Source organism: Pseudorca crassidens, chromosome 15 (genome assembly GCF_039906515.1).
Source record: "Pseudorca crassidens isolate mPseCra1 chromosome 15, mPseCra1.hap1, whole genome shotgun sequence".
Classification (NCBI taxonomy): domain Eukaryota; kingdom Metazoa; phylum Chordata; class Mammalia; order Artiodactyla; family Delphinidae; genus Pseudorca; species Pseudorca crassidens.
The window spans coordinates 67415852-67434668 of NC_090310.1; the positions used below are offsets into that span (position 1 = coordinate 67415852).

Genomic DNA, 18817 nt, shown 5'->3' on the forward strand with positions numbered 1-18817 from the left:
ATGGTGTTTGCCAGGAGACCAACACCTCCTAGCAAGGGCTGGAGAGGCTGACAGTCCTCATGGGAGCAGGTGTTTGACAGATGGGCCTGGGGGTGTCCTCCACAGTCCTCTGTGTCCCTGTAGCAAGGTGATCACGATGAGGGTATAGGGTAGAGCGTGAGTGTAGCTGGTGGACTTGGAAATGCTTTGTGGTCAGGACAAGTGTTCGGTGGGGACGTCTTGGTTCAGTGGATGGCAGTAGATAGAGCCTGGGATCCAGAATCAGATGTACACCCTGGGGCCAGGGCAAATTAGGAGAGCCCAGAACATGGACCACCCGCAAGGAGAAGGGAAGCAGCAGTGGAAAGTGGAGAAGCTGGAAGTGGACCAAGAATCTACTTAAGAGAGACTCAGGGAACGTCCAGATGTGACTGCATTTACCTCAAACCGACTAAGTTTGTGCTACTGAACAGAAAAGGAGCGGGGGTAAGAGTGACCTTGAGTCACGGAGAAATAAAGAAACTGTATTTTGGCAATACAGTTGTATCTGTTTGGGGCTGTTTCTGGGCCAGCAAACTGGGGCCATCTTCAACTTTCCATCTTCTCTCATCTCTCGTGCTTGGTTGGCCCCGGGGCTCCTATTTCTACTTCTAATCGTCTCTTCAATCCACCTCCTCGCCACCGGCCGCGTTGTTTAGCTCAGCACTGCATCCCTTCTCACCTGGACAGCTGTGGCGGCCTCTTAGATATTCTCCCTGCCTCCAGGCTTGTGGGGGGCCCCTTCAAACCCTTTTCTGCAGGCAGCCAGAGGGGTGACAGGACTTATTGTTTTCTTTACCTAAACCAATGCAAACTCTCCTGGAAAATCATTTTGCTGTCCCGTTTTGAACAAAGTTCACCTTCTTATTACACTACCCACCTTATTGGCCATCGCTGATTGCCTTTTAACCAAATTCCTGCATTCTCACCTCGGGCTATTTTGGTCACGAACCTGAGGGATGGAAAACAGCGGTAGCCATGAATGCCAGCATGTGGAGAGGCAGGTCTGGGAGGGTGGGGCTGGCATGCGGCGAGACATGGAGACATGGAGATGGGAGAGGAAGGGTCTGACAGTCAAGTCTCTGGCTTCAGGGGACCTGGACGCCCAACTAGCCTGCCTATGGTTTGGCTACAGAAGCCAATCAAGTTCTGTTTCTGTCTGAGCTGGTGTGAGTTTTTTTTCACTGGCAAAGAAACATGACTAAATGAAAACGTGATCACATTGGTCTCTCTGCTTAAGCACGTTCACTGGTTCCTCACTACCCTTGGGATAAAAGCCCAAATTCCTCGGCATGACACACAGGTCACTGCTCTCCCTCGTGTTGCATCCAGGCCCCAAACCTGTGTGCCCCACACATGCTGGACTCATTTCTATCCTTAGTGTATCCCATGGAGGTTGCTGGCCTCATGGGGACCAGGTAAGAGATGAGATCCACGCCTACTCTGCCTGCTCCCCTCACCTCCCCCCAATCTCGCAGCTCTCAAGTCTTTTGAATCCAAGTCTTTATCTAGGATTTCACCTGGGCAGTCTCTTCTAAACTCTGGGCCCTTCCTTTTCCTATATCAAAACTTACCTCTCTCGGGCTTCCCTGGTGGCGCAGTGGTTGACAGCCCGCCTGCCAATGCAGGGGATGTGGGATGAAGCCCTGGTCCGGGAAGACCCCACATGCTGCGGAGCAGCTGGGCCCGTGCGCCACAGCTGCTGAGCCTGTGCTCTGGAGCCCCTGAGCTGCAACTACTGAGCCCATGCACCACAACTACTGAAACCCGCGCGCCTAGAGCCCGTGCTCCGCAACAAGAGAAGCCACCGCAACGAGAGGCCCGCCCACTGCAACAAAAAGTAGCCCACGCTCGCTGCAACTAGAGAAAGCCTGTGAGTAGCAACGAAGACCCAATGCAGCCAAAAATAAATTTATTAATAAAAAAACAAAAAAACCCCCAAAAACTTACCTCTCTCATGTTTTATCTCCTAAGAACTTGGGTCTTTGCATTTTTTTAATTGCAAAAATAATTTGTGGACATCTTAGAAAATTGCTAAGTACCCAAAGCACCCAGAGGCAACCACTGTTCACATCTTGAAACACTTCTTATCATAACTGTTTTAAAACAAGTCTTCTGTTTCTTTCCATGTAATACATACACATTGTTAAAAAAAAAAAAATCCAAGAGGATAGAAGAGCAGCCTTCTCTGCCTTCTCCCCATCCCCAAACTCTCACCCCAGAGTATGTGATCTGTTCCTTGAGGTCATCTCTCAGCTCTAAGAAACAATTAGATCCCTTGCATTAGGAAGGATGCTTTCACCAGCATCTAACAAAACACCCGAGCGTGGCTCAAACAGTAAGACCATTTTATTTATTTCAAAGAAAGTCCAGAAGTCAGTGGTGCCAGGTGTCCGAATTGAGTCAGCACAGAGTTGCATCTCCTGGCCTTCCCCTCGTGGTCACAAGATGGCTGTCAGAGCTCCAAGTATCACGTTTTTACCCAACAGCACCTAGGCAGAAAGGAAGGGGCAGGACCAATAAAGCTCTCCAGATGCATCCCTTTAACCAGGGAGGAAAGTGCTTCCTTGAAGCTGCCTGACAATATTCACAAGATCCTAGTCAAAATCGGGTCATGAGAGTTTTCTGACCAGCATCTATGATACCCTATTTCTAAATAGTTCATAAGACCCACTGATGTCCCATGTGGCAGATTAGGCTTTGGGTCACTTGGAAACTACTCCCCACCATCCCTGCTTCTCCCATCACAGTTGTCAAGTACCTCTGTTGGTTTTTAAGAAACCTACTTGCCCCTTCACTCCTGACTCCACTGTGTGTCCACAGACGCTCCTGTGCCTCCCATTACCGTCCCTGTCAGTCCTCTGACCCCTTCCCTCCACTGCTATCTCCCAGCTTCTACATCTGTACTTTCACATCTGCCTATGGTTTGGCTACAGAAGGTCACTGGTCATCACATCGTGATGGGTGATAATACTGACATTCTGTTCTGTAACCATAATAAAATCCAGGTCAATACAAAAATTGAGTATCAATGAAAAGTGAAAAGGAAAAGATAAAATTCTCATTACTTGAGACAACTATACCATGTAACTTCCTGTGGGTACCTACCTACGTATTTACAAATTTTTAGAAAGTCTAGAAAAGTGTACATTGGGCCCATTACAGTAGCAACCTCTGGGTGAGAAGGAAATGGGATGGCAGTGGTGCCCAAAAGGGACTTTAGGTTCATCGGCAATGTTCTATTTCTCAAAAAGGAGAATATATTCATGTTGCGCTTATGTCATTGAACTTTCATTTGAAAAGTTCCCTTTCATTTTCAGCCAATTATGGCAGCTCTGTGTTTGGCAGTGCTTGCACGTCTGTGTCCAGGAAGGAAGAACGTTTACTTTGTGTGTGTCTATGAATGAAGTACAGTGATTAGTGGATTAAAAAAAAAATGTAGCAAGCAAAAGAAAAACAAAACAGGGGGTGCAGAGAGAACTCATTCACAACAACAATAAAAACTATAGGAATAAACCCATCGGGAAATTGGTAGGTTCGTTATGGAGAAAACCATAAAATAGGACTAAAGGCTGCCCTTTAGATGATCAGAATGAGTGCAGGGCTATACTGTGTTCATGGACTGAAAGACTCAGGATTGTACTGATGTTGATTTTCCCCAAATTAATCTTTAAATTCACAGAACCTGACAAGCAGGTTTTAAAATTCATGTGGAGGAGTTAACGTGCAGTAATAGTTAGCTGAGTTAATTGAACAGGAAGCACAATGAAATGGAACATTTTACTTAACAGATATCAAAAGGTGGTCTCAAGCTAGAGTGGATAAAACAGTCTGATGCAGACAGAAATATATAGACTGGTGAAAAAGAACCAGCGCCTCAGACCTACCTAGACATGGCAATTCAGTATATGAGGGAGTTTCACTTCAGATCAGTGGAGAGAGAAGGAACTAGACAGTCCGTCATGTTGCAATAATCAGCTGTATGTTTGCAGAAAGATTAGATCATATCTCATTTCAATCATAAACATACATTCCAGCTGCATTAAAGACCCAAATAGGGCTTCCCTGGTGGCGCAGTGGTTGAGAGTCCGCCTGCCGATGCAGGGGACACGGGTTCATGCCCTGGCCCAGGAAGATCCCACATGCCACGGAGCGCCTGGGCCCGTGAGCCATGGCCGCTGAGCCTGCGTGTCCGGAGCCTGTGCTCCGCAACGGGAGAGGCCACAACAGTGAGGGGCCCGCATACCCCCCGACAAAAAAAAAGACCCAAATAAAAACAAAATTACTAGAAAGGAATACAGAGTATACTTAAACCTTAGGAGTAAGAAAGGCCTAAACATGATATATAAATACAAGGAATAAAGGAAAAGATGGATAAATTTGATTATGTCAAAATTGATAACTTCTGTCTAACAAAAGCCCCTACAAAATTTGAAGGCAACAGACAAGCTGGAAGAAAACATGTGCCATATATATATATACATATACACACACACACACACAAAAGATTAATTTCCAGATTACACTAGGAAACTCAAAAATCAATAAGATAAAGACAAACAACCTAATTTTTTAAATGAGCAAAAATAAACAGATCATTCAGAAAAGAGAAAATACAAATGCCTAAAACACATATGAAAATCTCACTAGCAAACAGGTATGTATAAACTTTAAAAAATTATTCAATTTTTCACCCAGCAAATTGGCAAACATTTAAAACAATCACTTATGGTGTGAGGAGTCCTCCCATATCCTCTGGCTAGAAGTTTAAATGTTACAGAAATTATGGAGGACACTTTGGTAACATCTAAAACTAAAACTGTGGAAACCCTGAGAACACAAATTCCACTTCTCAATCACCATCCTAGAGAAACATTACAGAAGAGGCACGTGTAAGGCTATTTTCTGTGGCGCTGCTTATGATGGAGGAAAGAAAAGGATGCAACTAAATGTCCATGGATCTTAGGAAGGAAAAATGTAGCACATTCATGGGAATGAATATAACACAGCTACTAAAAGGAACTGGCAAGAGCTATTTGTATCAATATATCTTAGAAATATAAGATGGAGTGAAAAAACACAGCTTACAGTAAAATCTCTATAGAGTGGGATGATTCATTCAAAATACCTCCATTGATACTTACATTTCTATGGAAGGAGACACATAAAACTGCGGGTGAGGGAGGGAAACTAGGATTTCAGAGGGTGGCCAAAGGAAACTTTAGTTACATTCATATTGTCCGACTTTCAAAAGGAAAATGTATTCATGCTTTACTGCGTTAATTGAAGTATAATCTGAAAATACTCTAATTTGTTTCCAGCCAATTACGCCGGCTCTCTGTGTTTGGTGGTGCTTGCATATTTGTCCCCCGGAGGAAGAATGTTCACTTTGCGTGTGTGTCTGCAAGTCAAGCCCACTGATCGGTAAACAGGTTGAAATGAAATATGGAAAAACAAGGGCCAAACAAATAAAGGGAGAGGAGACCCTATTCACAGTTGACAACAAAACCTGTAATAAACCTAGGAATAAATTTATCAAGAAATATGCAAGACTTTAGAGAAAACCATAAAACTTCCCTGAAAGACATGAGAGTGACCGGAACTGAGAGATAATAGCAACGAGCACTGGCAGAAGACTCAAATACGATAAAGGTGCCAATTTTCTTCAAACTTACCTAAAACTCAATGTGATCCCAATTAAAATCCCAGCAGAATTTTTCCTGAGACTCGACAGGCTATTTTAAAATTCATGTGGTGGGACAAATATGCAAGGATGATCAAGGCAATTTTACAAAAACAACAGAGAGGGTGGGATTTGTCCTGCCAGTTAGCAAAGCATATTAGCAAGCTCAGGAGTAGACAAATAGATCAGTGGACCAGAAAGAGCTCTGACACAGACCCGCATTGGAATTCAGTGTCAGGCAGAGGAGGCAGTTCTAAATCAGCGGAGAAATGATATATTATTCCATAAATGGTGTTGGGACAATTACCTATCCATTTGGGGGGAATGGGGAGGAATTAAAGTTAGATCCTAAGATTTGTACATATGGAATTTATTTTTTGTATATAGTATAAAGGCTTAAATATGTATGTATACAGAAACTATAAATTTTAGAGAAGGAAATACAGTAAATACTTATGACCTTGATACAGGGAATACTTTCTTAAATAAGACTGTAAAAATGGCCTAAAAGTAAGATTGACAAATTTGATCGTATCAAAGTTAAAATTTCTCTAAGACAAAAAGATACTACACAATTAAATGACACAAATCACAATGTAGAAAACATCTGCAATATACATGACAAAGTATTAATATTCAAATAAAAAACTCTTAAAAATCAATAGCAAAAAGACAAAAAAAACCTTAAAAAAAAAAAAGAAACAGGCAAAGGATATGCACAAGCAATCCAGAGGAGGAAATGAAAATGGACAGTAAACACATGAAGACTTCAGTCTTGCAGGTAATTCAGAAAAATGCCAACTAAAGCAAGATACTATTTCTCACTCATCAGACTGGTTAAAAATGGAAAACTTGGACGTGGTCTGGGGAAATGGACACACACACGCTGCTAGCAGGAGATTACATTAGAAGGCAATTTGGAGAACACTTCAGAAATTTCTATTAGAATTTAAGATATGAATACCTTATGACCCATCAGTTCCATTTCTAAGTATCTATCCCAGAGAAATACTTGTACATGTGCAAAATGAACAATTATAAGATGCTCTTACAGGTTTGTCTTAATGGAACGACACTGGAAACATTTTAATAGTCAATCAATAGGAAACAAGAAAATCAAACATGGTGTAATCCTAAGGCCGCCAGTCGCCAGCTGCAAGGAACACTGCGGCAGAGCACGTCGGCTACACCAGGAGTCCCACAGGGCGCACTAAGCTGAGAGCAACACCTCCAGCTTGTACACATCATGTCTGTGCAAACACACGAAAAGAGAACAGAAGATGTGTTTCAATGGGCATCGGAAAACATTTTGGATGAACAGCAAAAGCCTAAGAGAGCTACCTCGGGAGGGGGAGAGGGATCTAGGGGCGGGGGGCTGTTCAGTAGAGACTTCTTTATCTGTAATACTATAATTTTATTTAAAGGAAAATGTATTCATGTATTACTTATATAATTAAATTTTAATTCAAAAATTCTAATTCATTTCCAGCCAATTAGTTCTACTTTATATGTGTGCTGTGCTCTCATTTGTGTGCCCAGGGACAAAGCACATTTACTCCGAGTGTGTGTCTGCGAATGAAACATCGTGATTAGCAAATTGATTAAAATTTGGAAAGCAAAAAGCAAAACCTTTTACACTCACAAAAGGAGCAACACTGATAAGGTACTCAGGAATAAACCTAATAAGAAATGTGAAAAACCTTTATGACAAAAGCAACCAACCTTTATTAAAAGACATTAAAAATCAAACCAAACAAATAAGACTTTGATTAAATGGAGACAGATACCATGTTCACGGATGGAAGAACTGATATCCTAAAGATGTTATTTCTCCCTTCAATGAAATCCCACACAAAATTCCCACAGGATTTTTTTCATGGAACTTTGACAAGCTGATTCGAAAGTGTATATGAAAAAGTAAATGTGCAATACGACCAAGATAATTTTAAAAAAGAATAAAGGGCAAGGAAGGGAGGGGTGCTCAACTTACTGGGTAGTAAGATAAAGCTTTTGCTCATTAAAATCTGGTATTGGCCCAGAAGTAGACAAACAGCTCAACACACCTGAACAGAGTGTAGACGTAGGGAACTGCGAGAAAAGATACTGTTGGGAAAATAAATGGTGCTTAGCCAACTGGTTATCCATTTGCAAAAAGATCAAATTAGATCTCTGTGTCACACCATACACGGAAATCCGTTTCAGATGGGTTAAAGAAAAACATTAAAAAAAAAATACAGAGGGCTTCAATGTAAATATCATTCATGTGGGGGGGAGGTTTCTTAGACAAGAGTGCTACCTGCCCTAGTGCTAGCGCTGCAGATGTTATCACCGCAGTTTGATACGATGCTTTAATATCCTGTTTCCAGTCGGACCGTACCTCCAACCTTCCGCACATGCCTGCGGAGCGTCTCCACCTGGACCTCACAGACCCCTCTTCTTCTTCCTCTCAGCTCAACCTGGTCCTGGGAAGAAGGACTGTGATCCTGGATGGACTGAGGTTGAATCCAGCTCCTGCTACTTGTGCTCTATGTCAGAAAGGCACTTGCTTCTCCAGTTTCTGTTCCCTCCTCTGTGATGTAGGGTGATGCTCTGTTGCTTGTGGGGGAAGGTGAAGTTCACATGAGATGATGAATGTGAACATGCATAAATGGCACAGAGCTTATAAGGACGAGGAGAGCCGACTTCTTTACTTTTTCTCCACCTACCCACCCATGCAAACCCCTGCCACCATGACTTAATACCCCAGTTCTCTCCTGCATCATAATTCCGGAGAATCGTCACAGATTCTTTCTGGTCAAAAAGTGTGAATGTTGACTTCAGATTTTTCATTCCAAGGCAGATAATATTGATTCAGCACCCAAAGAGCTTACTGCCTGTTGCTAGGTGCTGAGAAACACAAAAAATAAGAAGACAGGATCCCAGCCATGAGACAGGATAAAAATGGTGCTAATTAGAGCTGTAGTTGGTACACAGGTCAGATAAAAGCTCCCAAAAGAACATGGAGATCAAGTTACCCTCTAAAAGGTAAATAATTAAATTTTGCCCCATTCAGTCAAATACACATTATTGCCCCAAACTAATTTATCCATCACCACACTTGAACCCAACCCCCGTGGGAACTCATTTCACTAATTGTCTCCATCCTTAATCACTCCATTACTCAGGCTCCCTTCCCTCAGAATATTCATATGCCAGCACTGCTCTTTCCTTGAAGACTAAAATTTAATTTAAAGGGCCTAGACTTTGCTGCCTCTCTCCTTCCTCTCCTTAATCATCCCCCCCCCCCGCCCCGGCAAAAGCTGCCTCCGTTAAGGTCCCCAGAGGTCTCCCATGGGCCCTGGGGGTGGCAATCAGCAGGGACCCCAGGCTGCCCAATTCCAGGGGCACTATGGTGATTGTGCAGTTGCACATCGGAGGGGCTTGTGGATGTGCCCTTGACCCCTGACCTTTCTGCACATACCCACTGATGACCACTCCATCTTTCTGGGGAAAGACCTCTCTGGCCCTTTCTTTTCTGTACCTTAGGAGGGTCGTTCTTTCCTTTTACAGGCCCCAGTCGTTGGTGCCTGGCCTCTTCTTCCTCAGCCTCCCTCATCCCCTCAGAATGCTCCAGAAACCAGATACCACTTCAATTTACATTTCCGCTCAGGACCCCTCAGGAGTTCTGAACCGGTCTCACTCTGTGTTCCAGGTCCATGCATTCAGCCACCTCCTCCCCATGTCCCAGCTTGGGTGCCTCAGCTGTCTACCACCAGACTTGGGGTCTGCCTCACAGGCCTAGTTTCTTTGTAGAAAAGCACTGCCACACACCAGTAAGGCAAGCCAGAAACTCAGGGGACTTCTGGAATACCTCCCCCTCTCCCTCCCCCTCTTCAATCCATCCAGCACCAAGACTGACCAGAATGTGTTGTGTCCAGACAGAAGCTTCCTACCTGGTCTCCCTAAGTGATTCCTCTAATGACTTCTCCATGGACCAGCCAGAGTCTCAGATCACAGGAGATACTAGGGCAGGCCTCAGGCACGTGTCCCTCACTCTCATGATGGACACAGGAGCTCAGCCCCGGCCTCTAAAGCTCTGCCCAGCCAGCACTGCCTGCCTCTCTGGCCTCACAGCACCTTGCTTTGCACACACTGTTCCCTCTGCCCCGAATGCTCTTCTCCAATTTGTTCTGTCCAGTTAACTCTGTCTCCTTAACTTGGTTCAAGTGTCACCTCCTCAGGGAAGCCTCCTGGAGTTGGCCTAGGGCAGGTCCCCTTGTTGTGCACCCTCCAGCACTTGGCACCTTTCTTTTGGAGTGCCTGTCAAAAGTTATACATTTATGTGTGTGATTATCTGATTCACGTCTTTCTCCCCTACTACCATACAAGCTCCATGAGAACAGGAAATCTGCCTATTTTAACTCATTCACCACAGAATCCACAGTGCTAGGCACAATGCCAGGCACAAAATAGGTGATAAACTAGAATATGTAGAATGAATAAACTTTTGTCGTCACTAAACAACACGTCACATTTGAGCGTTGACATCTGCCTATGAACTTGCTCCTGCCTTTCCTACGCTCAACTTTCCCACCCCTGTCCTTCACATCTCCAAGTCTTCTTTCCAGATTCCTCAAAGGACTCTTGGCGACAGATTCACCTCTCCCTCACATCTCAACATTATTTAAGCTTATGCCCCATCACTCTTCCAAAATGCTCTTATTAAGGTCATCAAAAGCTTACTCATCATCAAATCTAAAGAAAAAAAATCCTGTCTTTATCTTACTGGAATTCTCTGCTGCATTTGACAGTGTTGATTACTTTCTCCTTGAAACTCTTCACTACCTTGGTTTCCATGGCAACCCACTCTTCTGGTTGGTTGCCGCGCGTCTCAGGCCTTTCCTTTTCTTTCTCCTTTGTCGCCTACCCACACCTTGATTGGTTCTTCAAATGTCACTGTAACTCATGATTCTGCCCTGGGCCCTGCCCCATTCTCTGGTGATCTCACTCATTCTCCGGGTTCCCATTACTCGAGCGGTCATGGCCCTGGGCCAGTACTTCCAGTAGAATCTCTTCCTGAGCCCCAGACCCTTGATCCAAGTGCCTGCTGGGCTCCACTTGGCTATGACCCTGACCCCTTGGCTGTATCTGAGACCACTGTCTTGCCCCTCACATTGGCTCCCCATGCTGTGGTCCCCTTCCCAGAGGTCTCTCCACCGTCAAGACCCCAGAGACACATGGGAGTCTTTGTCTTCACCCTCTCTCTCCCCCTAATAGCTAATGATCCATCATTTCTGGTTCTTATCTCCAAGTTTTGGATCTATTTCCGTATCCACTGGTCTAGTTCAGGCCTCTCCCTCTCTTATCTGGACCCTGGCCTCCTAACAGGTCTCCCTGCCTCTGCCTGGTTACTTCCTATAATGGATGTCTGGGGGGGGCGGTGGCGTTGGGCTTTCTAGCATCCCTTATTCCACCCTAACAACGCTTGTTTAGGGAGATTTCCTGTTCCCTATTTTACGTGGCTGTGGTGGGACATGGGATGCTCTCTCACACAGAAGCCACAGAGGCCTCTCCTTCAGGTCTTGCCTCTCACCACCCGAGTCCTGTCAGAGGATGGAATGAGGCCCGAGCTCCGCCAGTTAGACCAAGGCTTCCTCTTGACTTTGGAAGAAATAGAATTCCTCAATGTCTAGGAGATACCACCAGGTAGTGGTGGTGAAGACCCTGAATGAAGCATTCAAGATTGTGCCCTATCCCCACCGACTTCAATGCCCATCATTCCTTCCCTCTATCCTGCCTCTCTGGGCCTCAGCTTCCTAACCTGTGAAATGGGACTAACGGTAGCTGTCTGCCTCACTAGGGGAAGGAAAGTGGGTTTGCCATGACCAGATGAGACAATGGTCACAACCTCACCATAAAAACTATAAAGAGCTGTGCCCGCACCAGAGCGCAGAGTGCATTTCCTGAGACCCAGACAGCCTCACATACAGACAGCTTGACTCTTATTTCCCTGTCTGTTAATTCCTTGGTATTTGTCACAAAATCTTTGTGGTTAAAAAATTCTGAACCTCCATTTCAGACATTTGATTTCAAGCAGAAAACAATTATTCTGTCTCTACCTAGCTCGCTGCCTGTTGCTAGGTACCGAAAGGTACAAAAATGAATAAGACACAGCCCCAGACATCAGGCAGGATGAAACTACTGCTAATTAGAGCTGTAGTCAGTACTGGGAGGGCATAAAAACCACCTCCAGAAAAACACAGAGATCAGGTTACTTGGTAAAATGTACATGATTTAATTTTTCCCCTTTCCACGAACACAACTAATCCCTTCACCTATACACTTAATCCCACTGCTCCCGGGGCCCCGTTCATTACCTGTCCCTGCTCTTCTGTCCTCGCATAGCCCTCCTCCCTCCAAATGTCAGTGTGTAAGAAACAGCACCTTCTAGAAACTTCTGTCCTCTCAGGTCTCCCTTTTCCCTCCTGCTTTCTCAGCCAGTCTCCAGATCACCCCCACCCAGTTGGGCTTCTCCCCCTCCCCCAGAGTTGCTATGGCAGGGGTCCCCAAAGACCAGGTCCACGGGATGCTCTCACCTCCCCTGACTTCTGTGCATCTGGCACATAAATGGCCACCCTGACCCCTGGAAACGCTCTCCTCCCTGGGCTTCTAGGGCCCCCACTTTTTCGGTCCTCTCCTCCGGCCACTGCTTCTCAGTCTCCGCAGCAGCATCCTCTTCCTGCATCCATCCCTGAAGTGTCAGTCACAGCTGAGTCTGGCCCTGCTCCATGAACTCTGCACCTTCTCCTAGTTCTCCATCTACCCCCTAGGGAGATGTCCACACTTCCTCTGTGAGCTCCAAACTGGCATGTAGACTTTCTTACTTGACAACAGCTCTAGTCAAGGTCACCAATAGCCATTATTCCTCCTTACCACCCATGCCCTTTGATCTTGCCTCTGATTTATACAGACAAGAGGACTTTAGGTGACAGCCCTTTCAACCTCTTTTCCATCATGTCTATCCTTGTTTCCTCTCAGCCCAGCCCAGAATTTCGTCCTGACTCAAATCATAGCCCTAGCAGCTTCTCCCCCATATTCCGAACTCCCCAGGACAGGTGCCATGCTGCCTGCTTTGCCTCCCCCTTTCACTTTCCTCTGCCCACCTTGTGGGGGCTTCTGACCCACCTCTCACAGGAACTGCCCCTGTGAGGATCTAGGGGCCCCTAATTGCTCCAGCCAGGCCCTCAGTCCTTACTTAACTGGCTTTTCTCTTTTGTCGGCTGATTATTCTCTCTTGGAAACGCTCCACATCCCTGTGTTTCCATGCCAACACAGGCTCCAGGTGCTTTTTCCATATCTTTCTGCTTTCTCTTTTGCCTTTGTGAGCTTTTCTTTCTCTCTGCCCACCCTTAAATGGGGGAGAGGTTCTCTGTCTTAGACCCCCTTTCTCTTCTCAGCTGCCATTCTCCTAGGGCAGCTCACAAAAGTCCATGGCTACAACTGCCATCAGTCACAACCCAAATCTTTCATTCAAATCTCTGCTGGGATCCAAGCTCTCTCCTAGCTCCTCACAGGCCGTCTCCACCTGGATGCCCACCTTTCATTCAACTTGTCCAAAATGGAGCTCAACGATCCTCTTCTAGCCCCCCCAAGCCTGCTCTTTCTCCTGGGTATTCTCCTATCCGCCCAAGACACAAACAGGAGAGGCATCCTTGACTCTCTTTCTTTGACCCCAGCAACAGTCAGTCAGCAGCTTCTCCTAACTTTACCTTCTCTTCATCCTCTTGGCCCCCACCCTAATTCAGGCCTTGCCCTCTCTACCTGGACCAAAGCAATCATCTCCTCACTGGTTCTCACACCTCCAAATGTCTCCAAGTAACCAGAGTCATCATCTTAAAACAGAAATCTTACCATGGCACGTGCCCACTCAAAATGCTTCAGTGACTCCCTGTTGTCAAGAGGAAAAAGACCAAACTCTTCAATTAGACAGTCATGGCACTAGGTGATCCGGTCCCGCCTTCTCCATCCCCTGCCTCTTATTTCACACTTTGGCAACCCTGTCTATGAGTTCATCCATGATGCCTCTCACTTCTGTCTCTGTCCTCTACCTGAATAACTCCTACTCATCCAAGCACCTCTTCTAGGAACCTCCCTGGATACTCCCATAAAGCTTCACACTTGTACCACCCACCCCAGCTGCTCCATGCTTTGCATGTGTCCCAAGCATAGCTCTGGCCTTCTTACTACATATCATTTTAGAATCTGTGTTTTTCTACCTCTTTGACTGTGTGCCCAAGAGCAGACAATATATCTTATCTTCACATTTTAACACCCAGCACCATGCCTGACACAAAGTAGACACTCAATAAATGTATAAATATATAGGCCATTTGCCCTTTCTTGAAACTTTCATCTCTCTCCTCTCTTTGACTATCATATTACTTTCCAAAAACTTACACCAATTCACACTCCCCTTCACACTTAGTGCCTCTTCCACTGTATCCTCATCAGCATTGAGTATTCTTTTTTTTTTTTTTGCGGTACGCGGGCCTCTCACTGTTGTGGCCTCTCCCGTTGCGGAGCACAGGCTCCGGAAGCGCAGGCTCAGCGGCCATGGCTCACGGGCCCAGCCGCTCCGCGGCATGTGGGATCTTCCCAGACCGGGGCACGAACCCGTGTCCCCTGCATCGGCAGGCAGACTCTCAACCACTGCGCCACTAGGGAAGCCCAGCATTGAGTATTCTTAAACATTTTTCCCCTAATTTGTTGGTGAAAACTAGTGCTTCTTTTTTGTTTTTTATCTTTGATCTTCTGTTATTAGTGAAATTGAGTATTTTTTCAAAAAATTTTGTCAGTTCTATTTCCTCTTCTGTGAGCTGTTTACATGAATTACATACCTATCTGTTGCATTTTCACTGTTAAGCTTTTGCGTGTGATCTTTTACACAGTATGGATCTGCAAACAGTTTACCCACTCTGCCTTTTGGTTCTGCTTGTGATATTGTTTGACTTTGGAAATACTTAGTTTTGATGTATTCAAATTGGTCGGTCTTTGCCTTCTTGCATTTTGTTGCTTTTTAGCTTAGAGGGGCTCCCCCTTTCAGACACTTTAAATATCCAATTCCTTTTCTCTCTTTTTTTTTTTTCTCTCTGGTTTTTAATGGGTTTATGTCTCCTTTCTGATCAAAAGTTTTTGAATTTGGGGGTGTGCTCTGAGGTGAGGTTGAAAATGGATTATTATTTTTCTTTCAATAGTCAGAGTTCCAACTTTGGACAAGTCTTCCCCTTGTGGCTCTGACACTGAGCTAAGTTATTCCTGGCTGATTATGGCATCAGGACCACAACATCCTCAGAGAATATGCCACCTGGACAGGGAACCAAAAGGCTATAGGAAGGTATGATTCTAGACACAATAACGATGAATTGCAGGGAAGCATTTAAGGGTGGCAGCAGAAAGTCTTTCTGCAAGCCCTGCCAGGACAGTGTGCGGAAAGACGGTTCACCCACTTTGCCAATATGAGTGGCTGAATCTAGCTGGCACCCAGCAAACAGTCCTGGAAGCTTCTGACTCTGCAAGGATATGTTACTTGGGGACCACAAGGGAGGGACAGCCCAACCCCTCCCCTCACCTGTATCAACCTACCTGCATAGACTCTGCCAGGACATTTCACCATCAGCAAAAAAATCTCTCAGCCAGTTCCTGCCACGTTCAGCTTCCAGGGGGCTGCAGCCATCGGTTCCGCCATGCTCCAAGATGTGGACTGACCCAGATCCTGGGGTCACCATGCCCCTTGTCCAATTACTGTTCTGGGTACCAGGGCATCTGAGGGTGATGCTAGAGCTAGAAAGGAACTCAAGGATTATCTAGTCTAACTGCTTCATTTTACACATGGGGAAACTGAGGCCCAGGGAGGGGAGGTGATTCACAGCCACCTGTTGCCACAGGAAGGATACCAGGCTATAGAGCCTTTTACAAGGTTCTTCTCACGTATCTTTTGTGACATATTAGTGTCTGTGATATCTGTGTGTAAAATATGACCCTAGAGGCTGGAAAATACTGCCACTTCAGAGTTGCCAAGAGGAGCCTTGGGAGGCACATTGAATTCCCGCACTTCTAGGAGAGTGAGGGCCACTCAGCTCCTTAGGGGGTCTGGAGATTGACTGAGCCTTCCAGCCATCCACGGCCCTGGCCAGCCAACCAGCAGGTTCTATCCAGGCCTGGTCAGACAGGTGCTGTGCCTGGTCAAGGGACAAAGATCAAGCCCCCACCCTCAAGGGTGGTTCAGGGCTTTGACAGCCAAGCTGAGTCAGGACCACAAGCAACAGGGAACCAAGGAAGGGTTATGTTTGTCTTCCTCCCTCAGAGACCCTCCCAAGTCTGCTTTGACTCTAAGATTCTTGACACTTCTGCACCCCAGAGATGTAAAGTTTATTCTTTAATGCAAAAAACCCTTTGATTAAATGCTTGCTTGTCTTAACGTACTTTCTTTCAACCAATACCTTTAAGACTGAAGTAACAAGGATAAAGTTCACTGATATTTCACAGAAGATGGCTTTCGAAAGGTGAAAGACTTCCTGGGCCAACCCCTCCTAGGTGAACAGATGGGCGTTGGGGTGCGGTGCCTGGAGAAGAATGAGCAGAGGAGAGCAAGGTCACGTGGCAAGGGGGTGGGGATCAGGCCCGGGGCTCAGCTCCCCGCCCAGCCCTAGAGGGCGGCCACTAGCAGTGTGGGGCGGGGATCGGCAGAGTTTAGCTTCGGAAGAAGCAGTGAAGCGTCCCCCTGTAGACTCTCCACAGGTTGTCCAGGAAAAGAGGTGAGAGGCCAGAACCGCTCAAAGGGTTAGTCTGTGGAGAAGGTTCGTGCTTACCCCGTATCTGACAGGGCACTCTCAAACATCCCCGCACCAGTTCCTCATGAGGAGGAGGCCGAATGGGCAGTGATTTCTTTCCAAGAGGGAAAAATCCATGGACGGTCCTAGGCGAGCTGGTGGCCAAGCAGGGATGCAAAGCCAGGGTTCTGGCCTCTCAGGAAAGAGCACCGTCTAGGTGTTCCTCTCCCTTTTAGGATCTTGTCATTTCGGGGCTTGTAAAAAATAATTAAGGGAATTCATGTTGAGGTGCTGACATCCGGCCTCGCAAATGAGGTCTCTCCCTAACTCCACACAGCCCCAATGACACAGCACAGTGATCATGCGCCTGCAGGACTGCCTCGATGCCCTCCCCGCTGCTGCCGCAGGAGCTCCTCACGGAGGGCGTGGTCTTATCAGGTTCTGGGCTGGGCGCAGGGCCTGGCAATGCTCCCTGCAGGAATGAATGAGCGGGAGAGCTGGACGATCATACCACATCCCTATGAAGCCTGAGCCCAGTAAGGGTCGGTGGAGGGTGGTAGGGCACAGAAGAAAGGCAGTAACATTTGTGAAGACTTGGCCTTGAGCCAGGCTACAGGGGGTGTTACCATCTCTATTTTGCCAGTGAGGAAACTGAGGCTCAGGGACGTGTGGTCAAAGAGGTGGGGGCATAGGGCCCGGGCTCCCTGAAACCTTGTCGCTCAAGGTTTGTCGGTCCTAAAGTGTTCCCCAAGTCCCGGCCCACTGAGCCGGAGAAGGAGACCCAGGGCTTCTGTCTGAAGCCTCCAGCTGCTGCTCGGCCAGCTCCTCCCCTTCATCTTGAGCCCGCTCTAATCAAAGTTTTTCTCGCGATATGGAATTCTCTCCCTGAAGCCTGGCAGACCAAACTCTGCCCCTCTTCTGGCTTTTAGTCAGGATCACCTTCCCTGGCTTGCTGAGGACAGCACTGCTTAGTTCCTCCCTCTTTTCAGAGCAGTGACCCTTTCTCCCTTTAGGGGGCTGGGGGATGAGGGGTGAGCTTTGCAATAGATGCCAGGAGACTGGGTTCTGGCTCCCGCAGCCAACTGAACACAAGGGATGCCCCCTCCCTGACCTCACTTCCTGCAGCTATTCAATGGGAGTCTCTCATCTTTCTCTGTCCTCCCTCCCCAGCCTGCTCTTTCTCCTGCCTTCCCCTCCTCACCCACCATGGCTCCTTGGATCTACTCCTCCCCATTCCCAATGATCTAGACAGGGCAGTGACCTTCTTGACAGTCCTGCTGCTGTTACTGCTCAAATGCTATCCTGTTCCCTACTGAAAAAAATCCCACCTTAAATTAAATGCTGTTCTGATTGGGTCACCCCCTACTCCCATCAGATCCTTGTCTGTGATGGTTCCAGTCAGTTGGAAACTGAAGACTTCTCACTCAGGACTGGGTTTGGGGGACCGCCAACCAACACGTGAACCTTCAACCCCCCTTACTATCTCCCAATACAGCCCTCCAGGGCAGCCAGATACTGGTGGTCCTTCATTTTGCTTTCAGTCCAGTCTCTTCAGCTGTAAGCAGAGATGCTTGATTAGATGGTGAGAAATAACATCTCATTTGTTATTTCACTGCTCCAACATTTATACTTGTCCTCAGGTCTCAGCCTGAACATCAATCCTCCCCAGCCCACACCAGGTGCCCCCTAGACTGCTCTTAGGGCACCTGCCACAGTCCATATTATATCTATCTGTGGGATTTTCTGCCCAAGGTCATCCCCTTTCCCATTAGCTTGGATGACTCCCTGATGGCAGAGATGGTCCACCCTGTCCACTGTGTGACCCCAAGGCCTGGTCCTGTACAGGATTCTGACAAGTACCTCAGATTAAATAACAATGCAAGCCCCCTAGGGAGGTCAGGGGAGCCCAATCACTGCGAAAGAGAAAGTCTGCATGACCACTAGCACTCAACAGAGGGCTGGGTGAAGTCATCTAGGCAACTGGATCTCTAGGGAGAGGGAAGAGTCCAGGAAGGCTTCCTGACAGAGGCATATCTAGGCGCATGTGGTACAATCATTAAAGCATAAGGCATATGCAGGCTGCCCTGCAAGGGCAGTGCCACCTTCCCAGAGCTCAATCACCTTCCCTCAAATGCATCCAGGAGGACCCGAAGATCCTCGGAGAAAGGATTCCCAGTATATTAGGGGTAGGAAGACTGTGTTTGCTCCAAAGCCCACATCTTACCTACAAGGAAACTGAGGCACAGAGCAGGGCACAGACCAGTTCCTAAAGAAGCCCAGACCTAGGCCTCATGGGATCTTGTGGTTA

The 18817-nt window shown here is 46.7% G+C and overlaps 1 long non-coding RNA gene across 1 annotated transcript; it reads right to left on the reverse strand.

The window, feature by feature from the left end:
* Positions 1-2351: 2351 nt before the first annotated feature.
* Positions 2352-15316, reverse strand: LOC137207809 (uncharacterized). The gene is made up of 2 exons (XR_010935263.1): positions 8079-15316; positions 2352-6951 (listed from the first exon to the last, which is right to left on the reverse strand). It is a non-coding gene; the product is annotated as an uncharacterized lncRNA (long non-coding RNA).
* Between the last annotated feature and the right edge of the window lie 3501 nt (positions 15317-18817).